At 47.6% G+C, this 12,433-nt stretch overlaps 1 long non-coding RNA gene across 1 annotated transcript in view; it reads right to left on the bottom strand.

Moving 5' to 3' along the window:
* Positions 1 to 12,433, bottom strand: part of LOC141258086 (uncharacterized) — a 92,042-nt gene continuing 79,609 nt past the window's right edge. The window contains exons 2-3 of the long non-coding RNA XR_012318193.1: positions 6,505 to 6,788; positions 1 to 158 (exon numbers count right to left, since the gene is read on the bottom strand). This is a non-coding gene — a long non-coding RNA (uncharacterized lncRNA). The remainder of the gene's footprint in view (positions 159 to 6,504; positions 6,789 to 12,433) is intronic.

Genomic DNA, 12,433 nt, shown 5'->3' with positions numbered 1-12,433 from the left:
GAACGTAAGAGCTCCTCTGTGTTTTCCTCTGTCATAAGGCACTGTTGTATCGTCCAATCTCTAAAGGGTTTCATATGCCAGTGGTCTGTTTCCTCCCAATATTTTGCCAAAAAGAAGAATCATTTTTTTTCTTCAGTTGAGTCCAAGACTGTATTTTGCTAAAAAAAAATACATTTTTTATGTAAAATATACTGTGAAAACCTCGGACACAAATACAGAAATGTATGAAAAGCAGTATTTAAGGGCTCTGTGTTATATCTGTATGTCTTGTAAAGGTCTGGTTCATCAAGACCAGTGTTATTCACAATCGGTTTGATGGGACGGAGGGTGTGCTGGAGACAGACATTTGCCTCTTCATGAATCAGGAGCATCGGATGAGTGGTGTGAACCTCCGTGTTATGCACACGCCCGGACTGACTGGCGTGTGCGTGATTAGTGATCCCACTGTACCATAACCGAGGAGTGCCTGGAGGGGCGTAACTAAGTATCAACCCAATCCGACCAAGGTCACACGGCGGCTCAGTCGACTCCGTGCACCAGGGAGGAACCGAGCAGAGGGACCAGGTGCTACTCCAGGTCAGACCCCGGACACAGCTGTTGACCCACACCGGGGAATGCAGGAACAGCCAGGTTAGGCTGGCATACAGACAGGTGGGTATTGGCAGGCACAGCTGGTATGCAGACAGGTGGGTACTAGCAAGCACGGCTGGTATGCAGACAGGTGGGCACTGACAAGCACGGCTGGTATGCAGACAGGTTGGTACTGGCAAGCACGGCTGGAGTGCAGACAGGGAGGTACTGGCAAGCACGGCTGGAGTGCAGACAGGGAGGTACTGGCAGGCACGGCTGGAGTGCAGACAGGGAGGTACTAGCAGGTTGGAGCGCAGGCTGGATAGGGTCCAGTACAGACTGGGATACAGGAACAGAGCCGCAAGCAGACAAGCAGAGTAAAGCGCAACCCCCTGGAGCGGAGGACAAGGCAGAGCAGAGCGAAACCGCCGGAGCGGTGGATGAGGCAGAGCAGAGCGAAACCGCTGGTGCAGTGAGCAAGCAGAGTAGAGCGAAACCACAGGTGCGGTGGACAAGGCAGAGCAGGGTGAAACCGCCAGAGCGGTGGACAAGGCAGAGCAGAGAGGAACCGCCGGAGCGGTGAGCAAGCAGAGCAGAGCAAAACTGCAGGTGCTGTGGACAAGGCAGAGCAGAGCGAAACCACCGGAGCAGTGGACAAGGCAGAGCAGAGCGAAACCGCTGGAGCGGTGGACAAGGCAGAGCAGAGAGGAACCGCCAGAGCGGTGGACAGGGCAGAGCAGAGAGGAACCGCTGGTGCAGTGAGCAAGCAGAGCAGAGCGAAACCGCAGGTGCGGTAGACAAGGCAGAGCAGAGTGAAGCTGCCGGAGCGGTGGACAAGGCAGAGCAGAGAGGAACCGCCGGTGCGGTGGACAAGGCAGAGCAGAGAGGAACCGCTGGTGCGGTGAGCAAGCAGAGCAGAGACGAACCGCAGGTGCGGTAGACAAGGCAGAGCAGAGCGAAACTGCCGGAGCGGTGGACAAGGCAGAGCAGAGAGGAACCACCGGAGCGGTGGACAAGGCAGAGCAGAGCGAGACCGCTGGTGCAGTGAGCAAGCAGAGTAGAGCGAAACTGCAGGTGCGGTAGACAAGGCAGAGCAGAGCGAAACCGCCGGAGCAGTGGACAAGGCAGAGCAGAGAGGAACCGCCGGAGTGGTGGACAAGGCAGAGCAGAGAGGAACCTCTGGTGCTGTGAGCAAGCAGAGCAGAGCGAAACCGCAGGAGCGGTAGACAAAGCAGAGCAGAGCGAAGCCGCCGGAGCGGTGGACAAGGCAGAGCAGAGAGGAACCGCAGGAGCGGTGGACAAGACAGAGCAGAGCGAAACCGCTGGTGCGGTGAGCAAGCAGAGCAGAGCGAAACCGCAGGTGCGGTGGACAAGGCAGAGCAGAGAGGAACCGCCGGAGGGGTGGACAAGGCAGAGCAGAGAGAAACCGCTGGTGTGGTGAGCAAACAGAGCAGAGCGAAACCGCAGGTGCGGTAGACAAGGTAGAGCACAGTGAAACCACCAGAGTTGTGGACAAGGCAGAGCAGAGAGGAACCGCCGGAGCGGTGGACAAGACAGAGCAGAGCGAAACCGCTGGTGCAGTGAGCAAGCAGAGCAGAGCGAAACCGCAGGTGCGGTGGACAAGGCAGAGCAGAGAGAAACCGCCGGAGTGGTGGACAAGGCAGAGCAGAGAGAAACCGCTGGTGTGGTGAGCAAACAGAGCAGAGCGAAACCGCTGGTGCGGTGAGCAAGCAGAGCAGAGCGAAACCGCAGGTGCGGTAGACAAGGCAGAGTACAGTGAAACCACCAGAGTTGTGGACAAGGCAGAGCAGAGAGGAACCGCCGGAGCGGTGGACAAGACAGAGCAGAGCGAAACCGCTGGTGCGGTGAGCAAGCAGAGCAGAGCGAAACCGCAGGTGCGGTGGACAAGGCAGAGCAGAGAGGAACCGCCGGAGGGGTGGACAAGGCAGAGCAGAGAGAAACCGCTGGTGTGGTGAGCAAACAGAGCAAAGCGAAACCGCTGGTGCGGTGAGCAAGCAAAGCAGAGCGAAACCGCAGGTGCGGTAGACAAGGCAGAGCAGAGCGAAAACGCCGGAGCGGTGGACAAGGCAGAGCAGAGAGGAACCGCTGGAGCGGTGGACAAGACAGAGCAGAGCGAAACCGCTGGTGCAGTGAGCAAGCAGAGCAGAGCGAAACCGCAGGTGCGGTGGACAAGGCAGAGCAGAGAGGAACCGCCGGAGGGGTGGATAAGGCAGAGCAGAGAGAAACCGCTGGTGTGGTGAGCAAACAGAGCAGAGCGAAACCGCTGGTGCGGTGAGCAAGCAGAGCAGAGCGAAACCGCAGGTGCGGTAGACAAGGCAGAGCACAGTGAAACCGCCAGAGTTGTGGACAAGGCAGAGCAGAGAGGAACCGCCGGAGCGGTGGACAAGACAGAGCAGAGTGAAACCGCTGGTGCGGTGAGCAAGCAGAGCAGAGCGAAACCGCAGGTGCGGTGGACAAGTCAGAGCAGAGAGGAACCGCCGGAGGGGTGGACAAGGCAGAGCAGAGAGAAACCGCTGGTGTGGTGAGCAAACAGAGCAGAGCGAAACCGCTGGTGCGGTGAGCAAGCAGAGCAGAGCGAAACCCCAGGTGCGGTAGACAAGGCAGAGCAGAGTGAAACCGCCAGAGTTGTGGACAAGGCAGAGCAGAGAGCAACCGCTGGAGTGGTGGACAAGGCAGAGCAGAGCGAAACCGCTGGTTCGGTGAGCAAGCAGAGCAGAGCGAAACCGCAGGTGCGGTAGACAATGCTGAGCAGAGCGAAACCGCCGGAGCGGTGGACAAGACAGAGCAGAGAGGAACCACCGGATCGGTGGACAAAGCAGAGCAGAGCAAAACCGCAGGTGCGGTGAGCAAGCAGAGCAGAGCGAAACCACAGGTGCGGTGGACAAGGCAGAGCAGAGAGGAACCGCCGGAGGGGTGGACAAGGCAGAGCAGAGAGGAACCGCTGATGTGGTGAGCAAGCAGAGCAGAGACGAACCGCAGGTGCGGTAGACAAGGCAGGGCAGAGTGAAACCGCCGGAGCGGTGGACAAGGCAGAGCAGAGAGGAACCACCGGAGTGGTGGACAAGGCAGAGCAGAGCGAAACCGCTGGTGCAGTGAGCAAGCAGAGTAGAGCGAAACTCCAGGTGCAGTAGACAAGGCAGAGCAGAGCGAAACCGCCGGAGCAGTGGACAAGGCAGAGCAGAGAGGAACCGCCGGAGCGGTGGACAAGGCAGAGCAGAGAGGAACCGCTGGTGCTGTGAGCAAGCAGAGCAGAGCGAAACCGCAGGTGCGGTAGACAAAGCAGAGCAGAGCGAAACCGCCGGAGCAATGGACAAGGCAGAGCAGAGAAGAACCGCCGGAGCGGTGGACAAGACAGAGCAGAGCGAAAACGCTGGTGCGGTGAGCAAGCAGAGCAGAGCGAAACCGCAGGTGCGGTGGACAAGGCAGAGCAGAGAGGAACCGCCGGAGGGGTGGACAAGGCAGAGCAGAGAGAAACCGCTGGTGTGGTGAGCAAACAGAGCAGAGCAAGACCGCTGGTGCGGTGAGCAAGCAGAGCAGAGCGAAACCGCAGGTGCGGTGGACAAGGCAGAGCAGAGAGGAACCGCCGGAGGGGTGGACAAGGCAGAGCAGAGAGAAACCGCTGGTGCGGTGAGCAAGCAGAGCGAAACCGCAGGTGTGGTAGACAAGGCAGAGCAGAGTGAAACCGCCGGAGCGGTGGACAAGGCAGAGCAGAGAGGAACCGCCGGAGTGCTGGACAAGGCAGAGCAGAGAAGAACCGCTGGTGCGGTGAGCAAGCAGAGCAGAGCGAAACCGCAGGTGTGGTAGACAAGGCAGAGCAGAGTGAAACCGCCAGAGTTGTGGACAAGGCAGAGCAGAGAGGAACCGCTGGAGTCGTGGAGAAGGCAGAGCAGAGCGAAACCGCTGGTGCGGTGAGCAAGCAGAGCAAAGCGAAACCGCAGGTGCGGTAGACAATGCTGAGCAGAGCGAAACCGCCGGAGCGGTGGACAAGACAGAGCAGAGCGAAACCGCTAGTGCGGTGAGCAAGCAGAGCAGAGCGAAACCGCAGGTGCGGTGGACAAGGCAGAGCAGAGAGGAACCGCCGGAGGGGTGGACAAGGCAGAGCAGAGAGAAACCGCTGGCTCTTTGAGCAAGCAGAGCAGAACAGGGCAGAAGGTGCAGGCAGAGAGGACAGAGCTCTGTTCACATGGAACAGACTGGAAAATACAGGAAGATGGTTAGAACACAGGAGGTAGATATGGAGGAAGAGAAAAGGGACAAGCAGAACCAGATACACACAAGGTACTTACAATGAAGTAGCGAGTGGACTCTAAACTCACAAACAGAAGTACAGAGACAATGAGTTGGAGTTAGGTGCAGGTTCAGACACTGCAGGAAAAGGGAAGGTACAGACATAGAGACAAACAGGTAACAGGCTAGGAGACAGTTCAGACAGGAACTGACACTGGAACGAGATACAGGAACTAGCCTGGGTACTCAGCCCCCAGGAAGGCAGAAACAGACTAGAAGTCACAGGTAACAGGCCTGGGTATACAGTCCCCAGGGTGGCGGAAACAGACTAGAAGTCACAGATACAGGTAACAGGCCTGGGTATGCGGCCCCCAGGGTGGCAGAAACAGACAAGATGCAGAACAGGACCTGGCAACTCAGAGGCAAAGAGCACACTGATAGTTAGTGTTGCTCAGGCACCTCCTTCTGGGTGGAGGGGGTTTAAATATCCAGTGACTCACAGCAATAGGCTGGGGATGCATTAGGAGTGCGCCCACTGCAGCTATAAGAATCAGGAAGTAACCGAGCTGCCGCCCTAAGCAATCAGACAAGAGACATGCACACAGCATGAACTGGAGCAAGGTTTGCAGGCTGGACTGAAGGGTAAGATTGCGGTCTTGCATGGTGGGAGGTGGTGCACTATGCAAGCACGCTGCCAGGGATGTTACACTCCGCGTGCACCACCCCACAAATCCTGGAGTAAGATTGGAGGCATAGCGAATGCCCCTGCTCATCATAAATTGAACAAGCGGTGGTCACCATGCACTGTCTCACCCAGCTCCAACCATTCAGTCAGAGTTGGGAGAAAAAGATGTGAAAATGCCTTTTCAAAGCTTTTACACCAGAATTCTGGCACGAAAGCTTTGATGCATCGGGCCCTAAGTCTTTTCCCTAAACCAGTATTTCTCAAACAGGATTTACGGCAATCATGGGGTTTCTTAAAAGGAACCTGTCACATTGTACATACAATACAGTGGTAAAGAGAGGGATGAACTGGGCAGAATACTATGTCTGTTTGTAGAAAAAGATTTAGTATAAATTGTATTTTAGTCATTGAAATCACTGGTGTGTGTATGTATATGAGTCCAGTGGGTGGTCCTATCAGTGACTGACATGTACAGTCATACAGTAAAGACTATCAATCACTGATTAGGACCACCCACTGGACTCATATGGATACTAACATCAGAGATTTCAATAAAAAACTTTATTGCAACTTTTCCCAGAAAAATGTATATCAATCAGCTCTTCCTGCTCTGTACTATTCCTGCCTGCAGATCAGATACCATTTTCAACATGACAGGTTACCATAAGCCCTGATGAGGGATTCCTCAGTAGACAGCAACAAACGGACCTATTGCTTTTACAGTCGGCCTAGGCAATCTATTTTCAGCCTGTCCAATGATGCTTTGCAAAGCAGTAAATCTATCCTACATACAGGAAACAAAATATAGAATGCTTTAACATCTTATATACCAAGCTTTTTGGGGGGTTCTTTAGGAATGGAAACATTGGTGTCCCTGTGGTAATAAGTTTGGAAATCACTTCCGTAAACGCTTAGCAACGTCTATTACAATTCCTGTCATTTCACAGTGAATATATTTTGGCCAGACTATAGCACTGGAAAGGAAATTTAGTATGCCTTACCTGCCCTGTACCAATCTGTTTTGGGAAGGGAACGCCATTAGAACTTCTCTACACAATAGTCACCGGTCCCCATGTGGTAATATGTTTGGAAATAACTTCTCTTAATTAACCGAAACTCTTATCATCCTGTGCCACAATTTCTGCCAATCCACAGGTCCACTTAAGCTACTGACCACGGTCAAGACAAGGTCAGCTGCTTCCAGGATGCCAGTAGAACGCCTTCTTGTCATCAACTACTTGGAGAAGGGAAATCAGAAGATCCGTAAAGTCTACAAGAGGCAAGACTGAAACAAAAGGAGGTACATGAAATGTTCAAGCAAGATTGCTATTTTGTGGTTTCAATAACTATTGTTCTCGCAGAAGGATAATGAATGACAAGAATGTATATAATGTACAACACTGCTATGGTGTGACATCAAGCAGCAAGTTAATGGCACTTGAATGGTTGTGAAAAGCACCATCTTAGTATAGTTTAAAATGACAGCAATTCTTTCTGATTTTTTCATCTTTGCTAATTGAAACAGGAATTTTACTTTAAATCTAAAATGCGGAAAAACTAAATGTCTCAATAGGATGTAATCTGGAAAAAATAAGCACACATCTGGAATATTACAAGTCATATAAATAGCACAAAATAAAAGTGCCTGCTCTGCAAAACTGGAAAATATACAATAAGTATTAACTAAGTCCAGATCTTGAAGCAGGACGGAGGCTGGAAGAAAAGCATTTCTATAATGTTCCAAGTCCCAGTAATGAACAACTGCAGACTTTCTTGTAAGGACAAATCAATATTGCTTCAATTAAGGGAATGACAACGAATATATCTCTCCTATGAGTATCTTAAATTAAGGTAATCATTTAATTGTAATAGCTAATTCAAATGGAAAAATTCAACTGACTTAAATTTAATGAAGATCTACATTAATTTAGCAGCACACACAGATATTCATAGATATGTGCTCGCAATTGAAAGTAGATGAAAATGTAATTAAGTCGGTCACATATTATAATGACGTGGTCATAAACAATATACAACGTACAGTAATGTACAGTAATATTTATTTATTTTACTCACTTATATAGCGCCATTAATTCCACAGCGCTTTACAGACATTATCAGCACTGTCCCCATTGGGGCTCACAATCTATATTCCCTATTAGTATGTCTTTGGAATGTGGGAGGAAACCAGAGAATCCGGAGGAAACCCACACAAACACAGGGAGAACATACAAACTCCTTGCAGATGTTGTCCTTGGTGGGATTTGAACCCAGGACCCCAACGCTGCAAGGCTGCTCACTGAGCCACTGTGCTGCCCATACAATGAAACCACTTGGAAAAGACCACCCAAAATTGCATTAACCAATAGTTTTACAGAGGATTGATGCTCTCAAAGTAGATGGTAGGAATATATAGGCTATGATGGAACTATCTTTTACAGGAAATGTGGTCAAGAAAAAGTTACGGAACTTTCAAAGAGGTGGTCTTCCATAAGGGATCCTCGGTATCTTGTTAACCAGAACTAAGTTGTTGGCAGTAAAAACATGCTTTACTTTTGTTAAAGGCGCAAAATGAAATCCTACTAATTTCTCCATTAAAAGGATTGTCCCACGAACAAAGTAAATTTTTATTAATAGATTTTGGAATAATAAGTTCCACAATTGGATGCATTAATAAAAATATTCATGTGCTGAGATCATTTTAAAAATGTGCCCCTGATATGTACTGTATAATCATTGTGTCCGGCTATGCAAAGCTGCTCCAGTTCATGGTCAGCATATTCCACAGCTCCTGGCCAGGGGAGGAAGCATAAGTACTTATAATAGTTGTGTATGCAGAACTGATGCAGCAGGGGCTCACAGCTGCTGTTTTCTGAAGTAACACATTTTTCCTGCTTGTTTTATCACAGGAGAGAGTGTTTTTGCTGTGTCACCAGTCTTGTAAGCTCATCATAAATCAATTCAGTAATATATAATCTGAATGGCCGCTGCAGCTCCTACGTCACTGACTTGTTTTATGATGGGCTAGAGTTATGGCAGAAACATTCACTCCTGTGATAAAACAGGCAGGGAAATATGTTACCTCAGAAAGCAGCAGCTGCAATCCTCTGCAGAAACCCTAAAAGAGCAGAAACCCCACAAGTGACTCCATTTGGGAAACTAAATTCCATATGGAATTTATCTACGGGTATGTTGATCATTTGTAACCCACAAACTACATCACAGAATTCTATAACCCCTTAGTAACCAAGCCAAATTTTTGTAAATCTGACATGTGTAATTTTATGTGGTAATAACTCAGAAATGCTTCTATATATGTGATTTTTAGATTGTTTTTTTGTGACACATTATACTTTAGGTTAGTGGTAAATTTAACTTTATATGTTTGGCTTTTATTTATAAAAATATATGACATTTAACACAAATTTTTAAAAAAATAGTAATTTTCAAACCTTGAATGTTAATAGCTTTAATCTAAGTAATCTTACCACACAAAGTAGTTAATAAATAATATTTATCGTATGTTTGCTTTACATCTGCACCATTTATAAAATGTCATTTTATTTTATTAGGATGTTATAAGGTTTAAACATTTTGCATCAATTTTTAATTTTTTCAAGGAAATTTATAAAACTTATTTTTTTAGGGACCACTTCAGTTTTGAAATAACTTTAGGGAACCTATATATTGGAAAAACGGAACAGTGATACCATTTTAAAAACAGCACCCCTCAACAACAAATATGCTGTCAGGTACTTAGTAATCCTTCAGGTGCTTTTTTGAGGAATTAGTGTAAAGTGGAATGATGGAATTGTATTTTTTTACCACTAAAATGTTGGTAAGATCTGAACAGACTATAGCTGGCAGACCCTAGGGCTATTACTTTCTCTTGGATTATCATGGCAACCATCAGGATCCTGCAGTAATGATTTACAGGTGCAGATGGGGTTAAAAAGAGAGCCCCATGCTTTTTTTAACCATCTATATGCCATTGTCGCTATTGACAGTAGCATCTGAGGGGTTAAATGGACATGGCCGGTGCCAACACCGATTGTGATTGATGCAGCAAGAGATGCTATTCTCTTATATCTCAGGTCAGTAAAAAGACATATTGGTGGTCATTAAGGTGATAAATTTGGGCCATTTAAACAAAAACTTTAGGGATTTTCCACTAAAATGTTACTTTAGCCTCAATGTTTTAATTTACATGAGTGGAATTAAGAGAAAATGGACAGGACAATTTGTTATGTAATTTTTACTAAATGTGGCAATACCCCACATGTGGTTGTACACTATTGTTTGAGCAAACAGCGAAGTTCGGATGAGAAAGTGCACCATTTGGATTTTGGATGTAGATTTTGTTTGAATAGATTGTTCTGGGACCTCAAGGGTTCACAAAGAAAAAAAACAGAAGTGACCCTATTTTGGAAATTTCAATGCTCAATTAATTTAGAAATTACCTAAGGGTATAGTGAGTATTTTTAAGTCACAGGTGCCTCACAGAATTTTATAATATTGAGCCATGGAAATACAAATTTTTGTGGTAAAAATGTAATTGTTTATTAGTAGTGTTGAGCGAGTATGTTCTATTAACCCTTTCTCTGAGTATGCTTGGGCCGAGCTCCGAGTATTTACAGCTGCTCGGTGATAAGGTTAAATCGCTCCCGTGTGCATGATTTGCAACTGTTTGACAGCTTTATTACATGTGAGGAATGTCTATTTCTTACACATTCCTCACATGTAATAAAGCTGTCAAACAGTTGCACACGGGAGCGATTTAGCCTTATCACCGAGCAGCTGTAAATACTCGGAGCTCGGCCCGAGCATACTCGGACAGAACATACTCGCTCAACCCAATTTATTAGCTGAAATTTTTTAATTTACTGAAGAGTATTAGTTGAAAATGGACCCCACAATTTGCAGCTCATATGTCCTCAAAAACTGTTTGGCCACATGGCAGGGCCGAGAAGACTCCAAGTTAGGAGCACTATTTGACTTTTGGAGCACAGATTTTGCTGGAATAGTTTACAGGCAACATTTGCAAGATCCCCTAGGGTGCCAAAACAGCAAATCACTCTACAATATCTACGCCATTAGTGCCCATACATTGTACTCAGACATGTACCCTGTAAATCATTAAGTGGGTTCTACCCACTACAGTAATGCCAAATATGTGGATGACAACTGTGGTTTACGCACACTGTGGGGCTCAGAAGGGAGGGGGCATTTAAATTTGGGAGCGGAGATTTCACTGGTTTTTATCTTGGAAAAAGGTGGAGGGGGCAGCTATGTTGATTTTCCAGGGCCTTTGTCTTACCAGTAACGTGAAAACCCCTATATTTTCATTGACAGATGATGTACCTGAGTGGGGACTTCTGGAATAAGTTGAAGTTTTTTTGTTAGCATTTTGGAGTACATAACATTTTTTGATCATTTTCAGTAAAAGGTGTGGTAAAGTAACTTGCTCTGCTCTCACAGAGGAAGACACAGAAAACACTTCTTGGGTTAACTTCCTGCTAGTTTATTAATACATGGCATAAACCACGGCAGGGTTCCACAAAATCAACACAGCCTCTCCGGGATAACGGGAAACATAAAGATAAAGTATAGTACAGTTCATAGGTGAGCGGGGTTTTGCCCATTCCAGGTATCACAATAAAGTTTCATCACAAAGTCCTTCTGTGGAGCTCTCTGGCTTCCACACACACAGTCTGGAGACTTCCTTCTCCAAAGCACACCAGATAAAAAAAAACAGTGGCTGAGCATTTAACTTCAAAAAAGCAAGGTGGCACACCGATGTAATAAAATCTTCTTTAAGGCTATGTGCCCACGATGCAGAAATGAAACTGAAAATTTCTGCAGCATTTCTGCATCTCCCTGGCAGAAAAAAAGCATGCAGATTGTGCATGCGTTTTTCCTGCCAAATACATGCGGATTTGAAGCGTTATTCACATGCGTTTCTGCATGTGGATTGACAAGCGCTTTCCAGGCGATTTTAGCATCACTTGGAAAGTGCTTGACAACTAGGTCACACTATATAAATCCATGCAAACAGCATGGATTTATATAGTGTGACCGTAAGAATGTTTAAAAATAAAAAAATAAACCTTGATACTTACCTTCCGATGGCCCGGCGTGTGTTGCTGCGCTCCTTCCTGGCTGCCAGCTGATCGCGGGACACTGCACTGAAGGGCCTGCGGTCACATGACTGTGACGTCACCGCAGGTCCTTCAGTCCTGCCCGCAAGCACAGGGAAGGAGACCGGGGGCCGTCGGAAGGTGAATATTATCTTTATTTTTTATTTTATTATTTTTTTTACAGGTACAATGGTACCCAGGTCTGGATGAGAGTCTCCTCTCCTCCAGAACTGGGTACCATCTGCACATTGAAACGCATATAATCCGTGAGTACAAATGTACTGACACGGATTATGTGCGTCTCAATGCAAGTCAATGGCGGCGATTACTCAGCACTTCCGCAAAATTAATGGACATGCTGCGGATTTTTGAGTGCAGCATAAACGCTGCAGAAAAATCCGCAGCATGGGCATAGAACTTGCGGAATCCCCTTGGGGACCATGGGGGGCGGATTACCTAGCGTTTAACAAGCGTTTATGCTGCGGAAATTCCGCAGCATATTCGCTTGAAAAACGCTACGTGGGCACTTAGCCTCATTCCATTTCCATTAAAAATGCAGGGAAGCGGCGCCTATTGCGGATGACGGCTGTTTTGCGTGTCTATCACGCTTCTACGGGTCCAGGGAAGATCTGACTGTTTGACATCTCACCAGCGACCACATAGCGACGCAGCAACGATCCCTTACAGGTCGTATCGTTTTTGGGATCGCTGTAGCGTCGCTTAGTGTGACGGGGCCTTAAGGTACTGGATGTAAATGATTACTTGATGATACTGACTACTTCTCACCAGAACC

This window comes from Phyllobates terribilis, unplaced genomic scaffold, assembly GCF_046119375.1.
Source record: "Phyllobates terribilis strain yellow unplaced genomic scaffold, ASM4611937v1 Scaffold_3__8_contigs__length_932513732, whole genome shotgun sequence".
NCBI lineage: Eukaryota > Metazoa > Chordata > Amphibia > Anura > Dendrobatidae > Phyllobates > Phyllobates terribilis.
The sequence above is the reverse complement of the archived record's forward strand: the minus strand, read 5'-3'. Positions and strand labels throughout refer to the sequence as shown.